Genomic DNA, 14099 nt, shown 5'->3' with positions numbered 1-14099 from the left:
TGTGAGGTCATGGTCGGGTACACCTCAAACTCTGGACTTCGTATATAATGCCACCTAGCCTAAGAGGACCAATTAAAGGATACAAAATATAGGGTACACACGTGGCAATTAGTGAAAGATTGATCCTTTGATAATCAGGAGAACTTATTATGCAAGTTGATTTACAGGTCATAATCTCGATGATCATTATGCTTTGTTAAACCATCCCCCACTCCCCAACACGATAAATATGACTTGAATAAATTATTAATTAAAGCAGTCTATAATACTCAGCGTAAGCTTTAAGGTCTAAATTAATTATTGATTGATGAAAGCTATTTGATTATGTAAACTAAATATAATTATTAGATGCTTATTCAGTTCGAATCAATCATGTCATCTTATAAAATCAAATATTCGATAAAAAAAATAAATCATAGATAATAAATAGAAGTAGAGGAATATTCGATGTCTTATATGCTAATAAGAAAATTCAATTATTTTCTTAAGATTACACTGTGATTTTTCAAGAATAAATGTCAGAAGAAATATTGTTTATTATTTAATTTGTGTAGAATAAAAATAAAATAATTTTGATATGAGACTTCTATGAAATCAGAGTGGAAACTTTTTCATGGATATATAGAAGGAATTAAATCATAGGTTTATGTACGTCAAAAAGGTTTTTGTTGCATTTTTTCTGTTGATTTCTTGAGCAAATTGGGGAAAAAGGTGTAGTATATAAAATCAATTCCAAAGGGGTAACTTGCCTAAAGTAGGATCAGGGGCACAAACATAAGGGCACATTGGCAAGCTGAAGACTAATTTAATCTGCCAATTTAAGTTACTAATTGGGCAATTTATTTCTTTAATTAGATTTTAAAACATTAGGGGCAATAAAGAAAAAGATATAAATTAATTAAGAAGTGAGACAAACGTCTTTTGCGTATACTTAATCCCTTATTGACACGATGTAGATAATGCTTAATTATTACCCCCCAATAGACTAGAATCATATGCAACTTGCAAAATGGAAGAGTGCTGTTAATTAATTCTCATATTGCAAGAGCATATCAAAGATTTAACAAGTATAAAATTAGATTAAAAATTTTGAAAATGAATAAAAAGCCAGAGAATGTGAATCAACAGTTTGAAAAAAAAATAATCATGTGCACACCTTTGTATATATTCCCCAAATACCTCATTAATAGATATGTATGTGTTGTCCAAGAATATATCCCATCCCCAATTTAATATTACCATATATCTTGATCAATGTTCCCAGGACTTCGCTGGTTGCTAAAGCTCAGTGCATAATGGCCAATCTTCTGCATCAAACTGTACTTCTCTGCACGAAATCACTGTTTAGAGAACATGATTTGTGGTCCATGATTAGTAAACAAATACATGCTTTGCTCTTCGTCATGAGGCGTTTGAACAAAAGCAGGGAAAAAAGAAACAATAGAAAAGACATACTCATGGCCATCTTAAACTCTCTTTTAAACTTTAGTACACTCAAAAGTAGATTAATTTACTATCTCATGGTATGAGCCACGTACGGCTTGCAAAGCAATTACATTAAATCAACAATGCTTTCATAATCAAGATAATTCTAGTTGGTCATTCCAAGATTTACCAACAAAAACTATATATAGTCATCAATCATCATATACATTTTGACTAGAAAAATTGCTATAGTCCAGAATTTACCTATTTGAGGATTTGGACTTAATGGGGGGATTCTCCACCACAAGTAGGGCTATAAAGAATTGCCATTTAGAAGGTGGGTGCTGGTACTAAGAAAAGAAAGAAATTTAATTATCCGAAAGTCTTTCATGGTTTTTGAGGAGCTTAAGAAAGTTAAAACATTCTCGTCTCCTCTTTTGAGCTAGGGACCACCTCCCCCACTTAGGTTTAAGATTCTCCTCTCCATCTGCACTAGTGGGCATCTTAGCAGATTTGAATCTGAAGCTTTGTTACAGTAGTAAGACTTGGAGTACTAAATACTTTTGCTAAAAAGTTTACATCAAAGGAATAGAAATTGTCTTCTTTCATATTCAACTTAGTACGTACCACACAACTAAATTTGCCTGCTTTTGGAGTACGTCTTTTCTGCTGTTTGTATTCTTTTGGTGCCGCACTGCTAGCTACTTAAAAAAATCCTTAATTTTTACTTGTTTATTTAGGTCATTGAATAGCTATTTCATCAATTAATATTAATTAGATTCTAGAAAATAATCAGGAAAATTAAGAAATGATACAAATAATATAGAGACAATTGTGAGAAAATGACCTCATGATAAGGTGATTTCAGAAATAACCAACTATATAAAGTTATCTGTTTCTAGCAAAAAAAAAAGCATAAGTAGACCAAAATGCTCTTAAAAACATCGTTTCAAATTAGGGTCCCGATATCTCTCTCTCGCTAGAGAGAAAATAGAAATAAATAAATACTCAGCTGTTTGAGCTGGGTCATCTTTCTCTCTCAACTCTCTGAACTATCTCAACTCTACCAACTCTTTGTTAAGCACCATCGTTGTCAGCTCTCTCAGATCTCTAAACTATATGAGCTCTGTCAACTCTTTGTAAAGCACCATCGTCATCGGGCTGTGATCTATCTCTCGGCATCTGGCCATATTGTCGTAGATTAACAGACCCTATAGCAGAAATGACATCAAGGTACCTGTTATTGGGTTTATTGCTGCAACACACTTAAATTTCTAAAACATTTGGTGTAAATTAGAACATGGATTAGAAACATTGCCTAGAGTTGTTACACACCATGCATCTATAACATGTGTTAGCGCTATTTTAACGTGTCACGACATTGGTTATTTTAGGCATGTCAGCATTGGCGTGTTACCACATTTTACGTTATATGTATGGCGTGTTACAACATTTTACGTTATATGCGTGACGTATTACCACATTTTACGTTATATGCATGGCGTGTTACCACATTTTATATTATATGCATGGCGTGTAACAACATGATTGACAAATTTTTGAACATGGCATGTATTGTGTAAAATGATTGACAAATTTTTTTTTTTCAAAATTTTAGTGGGGTTCCAATTGTGCGACTTGTGATAAGACACGATGGTCAGTGGGTGGATGGCATTTACAAGGGTGGTGAGTCATGAATGCAGGGGGTTAGAAGTGATTTGTCGTTTGCGAGCTTGATGAAGCTAGTTGAAAATGTAGGGTGTGTTGTGGATGAAGACAGCTTGTCTGCCTAACTAAATGGGTAACCCATGTGCAATACCTTTCTCACAATTTCCTCTTACAGTATCTTACATTCATTCATATTTTTTAGTGTTTGTTAGTTTCCTCTTTTAGATGAATTTTTATTTTATTTATTAATTTTGTAGATATATTATTTGAGTATTCATTTTATTTTGCCCGTAGTTTTGAACACTGAATAGACTTGTGAAGTCCCTATACTGTTACCCCATTTCTCACATTTTATTCCCAATTGTATTAAACAATTAATGATTTGATTTAATTCCTTTCTATTTCATTTGATTTAACCTTTGATGTTCTTACAATCAAATCTCCTAAGAGATATAGAATTAACTTAATTCATCTAAATGATGCTAAGCTAATAAAAGAAATGCCACATGGCAGTTTTGATCATTTGGTGTGGGGGTTGAGATTAGGCTGTAATTGGTATATGTGAATGACATCTTGTGGTGACACGCTGAATGGGAGCAGATGCTTGTGGTGACACGTTGAGTGCATGCAGACTTACGAAGTGACATGCTAACTTGTTGCAATCTTGTGGGGTGGCACGGCACGGGCCAATTGTGGTGAGACATTGAGTGAATGCAGACTTCTGGCGTGACACGCTAACTTATTGCAGTCTTGTGGGGTGACACGGCACGGGCCAATTATGATGGCACGCTAAGTGCAAGCAGACTTCTGGCGTGACACGCTGACTTGTTGCAATCTTGTAGGGTGACACGCCATGCCCCACTAGGGTGACACGCCACATGGTTGCAGTATTAATTTAAAAATTTACTTCAGCTTCTAATATTTATAGGCACTTTGTTTGAATTAATCAAGAAGAAGTAATGGGAAAGTAATGTATAAAATGTACGAATATTAAAATTAATAAAAGTAATTGTATATACAAAAAAATTAATGTACATACAAGGGTCAATATGTTCAAGGTTCGCTCTCACAACTGTTGAAAAAAAATTTTAGAGCGTATTGGCTATGCATATTTGCAATCATATTCGGCTTAACTCTGATATTTTTTAATTGCAAAATATCGTCAATGTACCCTATCATGAACATACCGCAGCTGACACTATCGTTCTGTCGATGCGCTTTAGCTTTTGGTAAATGGATTTCCAAAGGCATAGGAGTCAAATCCCGTGTCTTCCGGCATGTTTGGTTGAAATAACCAGCTTGGTGGCATATGATTGGCATTAAAGTCGTAAGGGGTGTCATATGAGCCGCACGCACTCTATTATCCTTAGCATCCAAAGTTCTTGCGGAGTCCACCACCTTGATCGTCCACCTCACCAAGTCAATCTTCGCTACCACCCAATGCCCAGTGACATTGCAAGGTGCGAGGATGAAATCAACATCTTTCCATTTTTTACCGTATGTTAGCCTCTCACTCTCCACGTACCCCCGTAACTCATCTGAAATTTCCATCGTGGACCGGGTATCTTCAGTTTGGAAATGCGGTGTGTAGTAGATGGATGGTGTCTTGTGAAACATGTATACATTAGCTTACACTTAATGCAATAAAAAACTTAGTATTTTCATAATTGAAAAATTTTCAGATAAACTTACGAAGAATATCGTGTCAACCACGCATGCACGGGTAGTGTACAGCTTCGACTTCGACCCTGTCATCTGCTTACAGAGTACGCTGAGACATGCATTTATATGTTCACTACTCATTTCTTCTTTGGGATCTTCTAATATTGTGAAAAATTTAGCACCTTGATCCCCTAATATCCCGACATTACGCCTGCATATGTAACAGAATGAATTTCAAAAGCCTTATGGATTAATGTTTCATTAAAAAATAATATTTGCAATGTTATTTATGAGCTTACCTCGCACACTCGTCTTTCTTGAAAACTTCGTATGCTTCCACCAATGCGTCCTTCATATCCCGACGGCTCACTAAGGGGTCGACGTATAGGCTTGACATGTATTTGCTCTCTAGTTTGACCCATGCCGGCTCATTTGGGTCTAAAATTTATGATGCACGATGATGGCCATCAGACTCTGCTGACAACAACCGTGTCCCGTTGGCTTTAGGAGTGCTATAAGGAAAATGGTCTCGTTCAGCCTGAAGTGATGCAAGGTTCCCATCCCCTTCTGCTGCTACCTTGACTACTACATAGGCCTCTGGAAGATGCTCTCCTTCAGCCACAAGCAAGTGAAGGTCCCCATCCCCTCCCGCAGATGCATCGATAACCGAATTAGCCTCAAGAATATGGACTCCTTCAACCACGAGCGAGTGAAGGTCCCCCTCCCCTCTTGCATATGCATTGATAACCGAATCAGCCTCAGGAACATGGACTCCTTCAACCACGAGCAAGTGAAGGTCCCCCTTACCTCCCGCAGATGCATCGATAACTGAATCAGCCTAAGGAACATGGACTCCTTCAGCATCATCTGATTGAAGGGTCACATCCCCTGCCACAGCATCATCTCCGTCACGACCAACAACATCATCGTGAATGTGAATAAGGATGTCAACGAGTACCCTATTATAGGGTACCCGTGGGTACCCTACCCGATTATACCAAGTTAAAGTACTCAATAAACGGGTTCGAGTAGAGTTTGGGTAGTGATTTCACTACCCAAATCGAGTTCTGGTAAGGTTCAAGTACCATCCCTTGGGTACCCGTTACCCGAACTCGATTACTATTTATAAATATTTTATTTATTTATTTATTTATTTTTACAGAAGTAGCTTTATTTCTCAACTTAATTTGTTCTTTCAATTCTCTTCCATACCAAAGCAATAGCTAATCGACCATAAAATCAATGACATAAGAGGAAAAGGAAATATGAAACAAAACAAGAATTTGAAAATAGAAGCTCAAGATAAACCACATACTTATAAAATTGTCAAATTCCTAACTCAAAAAACCCAATTCCAGTTGGGGTAACATAAACCAAGAAAAGAAACATGTAAATGTAAACAATAACTTGCTAAGTAATAAACAAAAAGGCACTTAATCGGAGAGTGAGAATCCCATATCTTCATCGTCACTCTCCTCCACTTTCTCTTCCTTTTTTTTCTCCTCAGCTGCTGGTGCTTCTGCCGTTGGGCAACGCCTTCAGCAGGAGTGCAGCTCCTCCTCCTCAGAAACCTTCATCTCCTTCACCTCTAATAATCACCTGAAAAATAGCAAAGTTAGGAGTGATGAGAGAGAAAGATGAGGTAATGCGGCTAGAAGAGTCAACGACGGCAACACACTGAACGAGTTTCCTCTGGAGCTCGTAAGTAGAAGCAGCAAAACCTTTAAGTTCTCCCTCCAACTGCTTGGCAGTCCATTCCTCGGAGCTGCTCTTGCACACAAAGGTGAAAACTCCTATTGTTTTTCTTATTTAATTTAGTATTTAAATGGGTTAGGGTAATTATAAGGTAGTGGGAATATATTAGGGTTAAGGTTAGGGTAGTTAATAGGGTTAGGGTAGTAATTTTTAAATTATTCGAGTAGTTAATAGGGTTAGGGTAGTAATTTTTAAATTATTCGAGTAGTTAATAGGGTTAGGATATTTTATTTTTAATAGGGTTAGGGTTCAAGTACCTCAAAATTAACGGGTACCCTACCCGTTGACATCCCTAAATGTGAATAGCAGCTTCATCATGCTGCCCATCATCAGCATCATCATCGTCCTCACCAGCATCGCAAGATGAAAGACCACCCTATAGAAGGAGACAAATGAGAAAATCCCTTAGCTCATAAAATACCACAAACCATAAACCGAGAACAAAAAATAGAACTACACCTACTAAACATAAACGACCAATATATGAGCGAAGATAGAATATTATGCTTATGATTTCAAGCCCTCTAGAATACGAGCAACGACATGGTCCTCAAATGTCTGCATGGCCAGAGTCAATGACTGAATCGAAGCCTTCAGCTCCGACATGTCTTTTTTATGCAGGTGCATGATCCGTCGCAGCTAACACTTCCTGACTACTCCATCATTGACTCTTGTCGAATGGGTCAACTGCAACAACATATATTACTATGTTATTCAATAATCATATAAAGAATTGTTGAACATTAACCGTTAGAACTTTAAAATCCATACCGATAGCTCGTTACTACTGTGCGGTTAAGCAGGATCGATCAGTGGTTGAGGAGCTACCGTCACCTCCCTCAACTGCAATGACAGAAATTACTGTGTTACTCGATAAACATATGCTGAAATGTTGAACACAAACCGTTACAACCGATCTTACCAATTGCTCGTTAGCAGTGTGCGTCTGAGAAGGACCTGTCGGTGGTTGAAGAGCTGTCGTCACATGGTTCAACTGCAAACACAAATATGTTATTCGATAATTACGTATGAAATTGTTGAACACAAACCGTTAAAACCATCCTTACCTGTTGTTCACTGCCATTGCCATGGTCGTCCCTTTCCTCCATTAACTCAAGGCCCGACAGCTCATCCACTAAAGCAGCGACGGTACGCCTCCACTTCATGCCACCAGTGGCTCTATTCTTTTTTAATTTTCTCCTCTTTTCCCGAGCACCTAAGCCCTAGTCTGACCAATCCTCTAAGTGCCCTATTGGCACATACTGGTAGCCCTCAGATAACGGGATATCAATATCCATAAAATACTCCCTGTTAGCCTCATTCGAGGTAGGCTCCAAGGTCTCGACTGCCCACAACTGTAAAATAGGGATTGTGATTAAATTTTAGGCAAAATTATTATACAAATGCATAGCAAAAATTAGTAGTTGTTCACTCACCTGCTCAAATGACTCCAACTATTCAACTATTTTGTAGAAGTCTTTCGGTTTTTGATTGCATTGTCATCTGCACATATGTGGGTAGATGTCCTTCGAAGCAGAGGAGGTAACTATTTTTTGGAAGGCCGGATTGCCTCCATTGCCTAGAACTGCAAGTCAAATATAACATTATCATACCGTAAATGATAAACGAGTGCAACCATAAATTTTTATGTGAAAACAAAACGGATAAATGTTTAGTGACAGTACCTGTATCACCCACGCGAATCCATAAATGTTGTACCATAAACGAGTAGCTTTCTGCGAGTTTGACGCAGATACTTCAAACCCTTTCAAAAGGTAGTCCTCAGTCAGCCTCCAAACATAGTGACCCCATGGGAAGGTATTCCAGGCATCAATGTCCTTCACCAATGACAATAGCCAAGGCGTCACCAGTCTATGGTAGTCTTGACCAAATAAAATGTTATTTGCGATCAAGACAAGTGTCATCTTGGTCACGTCACCTGGTCGCTGAAAGTTACCTTCGCGGAAAGTATCAAGCAACTTTTACAGTTTAATGCTCTACTGCCCGTTCCAGTATCTGGCATGAATTTCATCCGCAACAACCTCGTATGGTCGTTTAAACACATCGAGCATTGAACCAAACTTCAGTCCAGTGGTAAAGCAGATCTCCTACTTTGATATCCGCCTTTTGCTCTTGCCAATGGCAAACCATAGCTCGTGCTCCATTGCCTCTAGCTTATTGATTCGACGAATCATGATGTTGTACAGGATACCAGCTCTGAAGTAGCCTTGTGGATATACGTCCAGCAGCATTTCGAAACATGTACGCTTCACTACATCGTACTCCCCTTTCCCTTGGAGAGTCTTGTTGATGTAATGTAGTTGCGACCACTTACAGTGGGTGTTGATAGCGACATTGAATGCCCACTTCTCCCTCAACACAAGAATCAAACTATTAAGATCCTCATACTAACTGGACTACACCTATAAAACATGGCACACATGCACGAGTGAGTTAACCCATAATGTGAAAACAAGGTATACTAAAGAAAGAAATAAATGTTGTTACACGTCATGCATATCAAGTAAAATATTGTAACACACCATGCATATCAAGTCAAATATCGTGACACGCCAATCACTATAATTACTGACTCATTACACCAACAGTCATGACATGCTAAAAATACAAAAAACTAATTAACCCACAACACGTCAGGAACAGCCGTGACACGCCAAAAACCAAAAACTCTAGTTAACCCACAACACGCTAGGAACAGCCATGATACGCTAAAAACTCAAATAACCAATTAACCCACAACACACTAGGAACAACCATGACATGCCAAAAACAAAAAAAAAATCTAGTTAACCCACTACACGCCAAGAACAGCCGTGACACGCTAAAAACCCAAAAAACCAGTTAACCCACAACACGCTAGGAACAGCCGTGATACGCCAAAAATCCAAAAATCCAGTAAACCCACAACACGTTAAGAATAATCGTGACACGCTAAAAATCCAAAAAACCAGTTAACCCACAACACGCCATATGTAGACGTGGACCCCCTTCAACACTTTGGTACGACCATAATCAAACCAATTTAAGCAAACAACATATCAAACCAATTGCAAAGCATAACAATTGCAAACAATACTTTGGTTCTGACACTTTGGAAGAAAACAGTTTAAGCAAAGCATAACAATTGCAAAAAACACCAACATATCAAACCAACCCAGCAAAATATCAACAAACAGAAGAAAAATTAATTTTAGACTGACTGACCTCTTCACTGATAACTGACATTGTTGTTGTGATGTAGTTAAGCTTGCAAAGAATGAAGTTGAACTCTCTGCTACCTTTCAGAATGAGGAATGAATGAAACTTTCTGACTTCCTTCACACAGACGTTTGCGATTTCAAAAAAATATTTAATTAAAATGAAATGGCCTTTTATATTCATTTCATTCATTCAGTGGAAGTTCAAACGCCTTCCTCGTCATTTGCCCGCCTTCTTTCACACCATGGCGTGTCACACATTCAAGCCATGTCGTGTCACACATCTGACCATGGCGTGTCCCACACTCTAAATGCTATCGTGTCACACCCGTTTCACATATTCTCACCGTGCTGTCTCACACATTATCACCCCGACGTGTCACCAATTCCCTCCAGGCGTGTCACACACTCTAAACCCTATCGTGTCACACCCGTGTCACATATTATCACTGTGTCGTTTCACACATTATGACCATTCCGTGTCACACGTTCTGACCATGGCATGTCACAAACTCTAAAAGCTGTCGTCTCACACCCGTGTCACATATTCTCAACGTGCCGTCTCACACATTATCACCCTGTCGTGTCACAGATTCTCTCTATGGCGTGTCACACACTCTAAACCCTACCGCGTCACACCAGTGTCACACATTATCACTATGTCGTTTCACACATTGCCACCATGCCGTGTCACACATTGCCACCAAGCCGTGTCACAAACTCTATACCCTGCCGTGTCACACCCATCTCACATATTCTCACCATGACGTGTCACACATTCCCACCATGACGTATCACACATTCGCACTATTCCGTTTCACAAACTCTAAACCCTGCCGTCACACAGACCATATGGCCTACTTTAGCACGACCATTTCCTGCTTCAGATTCACATTTTTCTCTTTTCGATTCACCACCGTATCAGGGATTTCTGGTTTCACATCATTCTTGAAGCTTTCGATTCATCACGATCGGTTCCTTGTTCAATTTAATATCACCTTTCGTATTATTTGAATGCCATGTCTGAAATATCTGAAAAACCATTATTTTGTTTTACACAAGCTTTTGGAAAAAAAATTGGATGTTTTGCACAAAAATAGATGTTCGAAAATTCTTTGCATATTTATTTTTTAATTTTTCGCCTGTTTGAGAGTGCGCATCATCGAAAATGTCTCATTAAGGGCATTTTTGTCCCAAAATCTCTTCTGATGGCTAAAAATAGTTAAATTTATCTGGAAGGTTATTTTTAAAAACACTTTATTTTCAAGGGTCACAAAAAAAATTTCCCCAATAATATGTACAGTCATTAACTGTTTGATCCGCATGTTTTGCAAACAGGAAGGAAAGCCAATCAGGAAAATAAGATAAATGAGCCAACTACATATAATTTTAGTTATTTGCAGGTACATTGAATTTTTCTTATAAAGAAAGAACAGTCATCATTAATGCAACAAAGGAAATAGACCAACCAAAATCCTACTTGATAGCATGTTTTAGCTGATACTTGGTGAGAAAATAGTAAATTAGTATTTAAAACTCAAAGTACTTATATTAATTCAGAAACAATACATACATAGCTAATATGGACTTAAGTTTGGATGGTAAAGCTAGCATCATCCACCTAGCTAGGCTAGTGCCTTTAGGAATTATCCACTCACCTAGCTGATTCTCCATCCCATCTTTCTCTCACTCTAACGGTCTAACTCCTTAAAAAAATAAAAATTGAAGAGAAAATTACAAATTAGAATTAAGGATCAAACAAGAATGGTTCCGATGTGTTTTGTACATATGCTGGGTGGGATATAATTGTAGGTACCAAGTCTAATTAAGTTTGTGAAACCAATCCTTCAGCGGCTAGCTCATTAAAACGACAATTGCAAAGCCCTAAAAACGACAATGACAACGAAAAGGAAGAGGAAAACAAAAGATATGGAGTTGTTATCTCCTCCGACAAGATGCTCAAGACTCAACATAATATTGTCCCCTAGTCACATTCCTATGGTTTGACGTCTCAATGTCAATCTCAAACTCGTAATGTTTTTTTTTTTTTTGAGCTCACCCACAATGACAAGTTTTAATTGTTAATGCTTCTCAACTTTATGGATATTCATATTACTGTACAAGAATATACCTCTTCATGGTTTTTCCACCCACCTTTCTTGCCTTCTGTAGACACCTCTAAAATATATATATAATAATAAAATAAATAATAAAATAATAAAAAATTAAAAATTAAAAAAAGATGAAAAAAAAAAGAGGTATGGCTGGGCGTATGCCCAGCCATCCCTTCCCCAACCACCATGAGTAATGGGGCTCTGGCTACCAACTCTTTGGTGCCAGAACCCCATTACCGGGTTGTCCAAATTTTTGGATAACCCCATTTTTAAAGAAGATGAGAGAGTAAAGCAAAGGGGACCGGATTCATCTCCTGAAAAAAAAAAAAAAGCCATAAAAAAAACTGAAACAAAAAAAAACACAACAATTAACCCCCCAAAAAAAGTCACAATCAAATACAAAAAATAGAAAAAAAAAAGGAAGAAGACGAAGAGAGAGAGAGAGGTGAGAGGTCGGCGTAGGGAAGGAAAGAGAGGCGCCGGCGGTGGGAGTGTTACGGTTGGGAGAGAGAGGAAGAAGGAGGAAGAAAAAAAAAGAAAAGCTTAAGGAGAAGATAGAGAGAGTGGCAGCAAGAAAGAGAAAGTGAGAGAGGAAAGTGAAGAGAGAGAAAAGAAAAGAAACTTTTATACCTAGGTATAAAAGACCAAAACGACGTCGTTTTGAAGCATTTTTGGAAGCCAAAAATGGTGCACATTGAAGAGGATTAAGTGGGCTGTTGCAGCAAGCTTGATTTCCTCCTTGGGCTAAGGCATTCTTGAACTATTCAAGCCCAAACCAAAAAAACAAGTGTAGCAGGCCCTTTGGGCCCAGACCGAATTGGAGGAGACCTTTGAAGCCCAGTGGAGCTTGAACCCATTTGGAGTAGTGGGTTAGTTACAACCCAATAGGTATTGGACTTATTCATTAAATAATAGTTTGGGCTTGAGTTATTGAAAGTGGTTATTTAATTTCTTGTTTAAGTGTTATAATAGTTTTATTATTTTTGGTGTTGTTTGAAATTTATGCATATGAAAAATAAAACATATGAAAGCTAAAAATGAAAATCTTTAATACAATAGATAGTAGATGTAGTAAATTAATAGATATCCATGTATAAATATATATATATATAAACATATAACAAAAAATAGGAGAATGAACAAGGCAAAAAAATTATTAATTAATTAAATGGAAGATTAGAAAGTACTTAGTTTTTTTTAATATGTATAAAATAATTAATAAATAATAGAAATGGGTCTAAAAAATGAAAAGAAATAAAAAATGAGAATAAAGTATAATTAGTTGTAAAGGCAAGAGAAAATAAAATGTTCTAGGTATTTATAAATATATAGAATGTACAATATAATATTAAATTACAAGTATTAAAAAAATCAAGTGGTTAATTTGAGTTAATCCAATAATAGAATTCTGCTTAAAAAAGGGGCAAAGAGTTGCCTTTTTCAGGTGAATATTTTTCGGGTGCGAAGTTCGAGACGAATTTTCACTGAAGCGTCGGGATAAATCTGAACTCTAAACTTCAAAACCCGTTAAGCCAAATAATCGTTGTTAAAAAATGATATATATTAAAAAATAATAAACTTACATAATATTGNTAATTAATTATTTGATAAGCTATATAATCAAGTAAAATATTAATAAAAAAACGTTAATTAAAGGATATGGATTTAAGTAGAAAGCAAAAAAAATATAAAAATAAATAAATAATCCATGAAAAAAAATAGATAATAATAAACATATAAACAAAATGATAAATTATTAAATACATAGTTGAGTGAATTATGAACCACCTAATTCAATAAACGCGCGCATGTAGACATCAGCATTTTATCCTGTCATAGCACGCCACATTTATCTTGCAAATGGTGCGAGAATTCCGATGATGGGATTTCTCCGAAGAGCTTGTAGAGACGAGTTCTACCGGAGATATCTCTAAGTGAGGAGAATTTTGAGACTTCACCAAAGCGTTGGGATGGTCTTCGAATAATTTTTCCAATAAAAGATTACCGACCCCATTATTTAAAATAAACGAGTCATGACAACATTTTACGCTTGCATCACATGCATACGTAAAACCAAATAATAGATTCAGGCAGTCAGTTTAATAAAAATTTAGTTAATAAGTAGGGAATAAGTCAAAAGTAGGCTATAATAAGATAACTTAAGATTAAATGGTACCGTTAGTGGAACGGGCGCCACGGAGGTGCTAACCCTTCTCCGTGCGTAACCGCACTCCCGAACCCATCTTTAAAAAACGTG

This window comes from Theobroma cacao, chromosome 1, assembly GCF_000208745.1.
Source record: "Theobroma cacao cultivar B97-61/B2 chromosome 1, Criollo_cocoa_genome_V2, whole genome shotgun sequence".
Lineage (NCBI taxonomy): Eukaryota > Viridiplantae > Streptophyta > Magnoliopsida > Malvales > Malvaceae > Theobroma > Theobroma cacao.
This window is presented reverse-complemented; position numbering follows the sequence as displayed.